The following is a 1,281-nucleotide window of genomic DNA, read 5'->3' as shown; positions in this document are numbered from 1 at the left end:
GATAACTAAACGAATATTTAATTACTATAATACTGATTTCTCGCTAAAAATAACACCAAAAGTGCAAAAAGTTAGTCAGAAGTATACATTTACACAGAAACTGACCACCAAACGCAAGTTTCAGACGCCATCTTTATTTATTTTTTAGCTCAACCGTCACGGAATGGAACGCACAGGATTGGGGGATATCAAAGGCAGCGAAGGATACATCTATGCTGCCTTCAAAATTTGATCAGAAGAAGGTATCTCCAGAGACAGGAAGTAAAGCAGAATTTGGATTCGGACGTGCCTTGATGCCTTCCTGCCTTGGAACGCTACCTCTGAAGGGAGCATTTTAGAGTTTTCGGATGCAGCCTATATCGCCACCTGTTGGCTTGGCATTGGTGACTTTGTCACTAGATTTAGCGACTTTTCAGATCCCTTTAGCAACTTTTTTTCCAAAAAGCGACTAGCGACAAATCTAGCGACTTTTTGGACAAACCTTAGCGACTCTCTAAATGTCACCAGTACCGCACGAGGTCTTGTTTCCTCGCTGCAGTCACACCCCTCTGAGCGTCTGCTCTGTTCAGTGAGTGACTGAAAGACGAGCAGCGCATTCCATCAGAGTATAGAAGACCAAGAGGCAAAACTCTGATGCTTTTTGGGTAACAGCCACTAGGTGGCGCTTCGGTAGCACGGCCGCAATTTTCGAGTGAAAATTCCAACTGGACAGCAGCACAGATACACAGAAACAGACAGAATAACAATGATAGAGAGGTCAAAGTGGAATAAAAGAACGCAATGTTGTGCAATCCACTGCCAAAACTAGTGTGACAGTAAAAATCTTGCCTTTCATCGTTTTCCCAAAGACCCTGACAGGTAATTATTCTGAAAAAACTATCAGTGTGACAGTAAAAATCTTGCCTTTCATCGTTTTCTCAAAGACCCTGACAGGTAATTATTCACAAAAGTGTAAAAATATTGTGTTTTGAAGTGGGACATAGCGCTGTCTTATGCACCTGTTAACTTTAACAGTTTTTAGTCTAGTAGTAAACTTAATTCCTTTTAGGAACTGCAGGTCCTAGCCATAGAAACCATAATAATGATCATGCTATGGCCGGTACTGTGGTGGCGCAGCGTCATCTTTGGCTAACCCTAGTGAACCTGCCTGAGCGAGATCTGAGTGCGTTTCTCAGCGCCCTGATCTCCCCGTCCGGACTCTTCGGAGAAGGCCTCGGCGCGTTTCAGGCGTGGTTTGAGGACTCTAAGAAGCAGGTGGAGTCGCTGAGAGGTTCAATGCCG

General features: G+C 44.0%; 1 pseudogene; it reads left to right on the top strand.

Annotated features, from left to right (window-relative positions):
* Window positions 1-1,092: 1,092 nt before the first annotated feature.
* LOC107684176 (uncharacterized) overlaps window positions 1,093-1,281 on the top strand; it is a 2,602-nt pseudogene continuing 2,413 nt past the window's right edge.

Source organism: Sinocyclocheilus anshuiensis, unplaced genomic scaffold (assembly GCF_001515605.1).
Source record: "Sinocyclocheilus anshuiensis isolate Anshui unplaced genomic scaffold, SAMN03320099.WGS_v1.1 scaffold1893, whole genome shotgun sequence".
NCBI lineage: Eukaryota > Metazoa > Chordata > Actinopteri > Cypriniformes > Cyprinidae > Sinocyclocheilus > Sinocyclocheilus anshuiensis.
The sequence above is the reverse complement of the archived record's forward strand: the minus strand, read 5'-3'. Positions and strand labels throughout refer to the sequence as shown.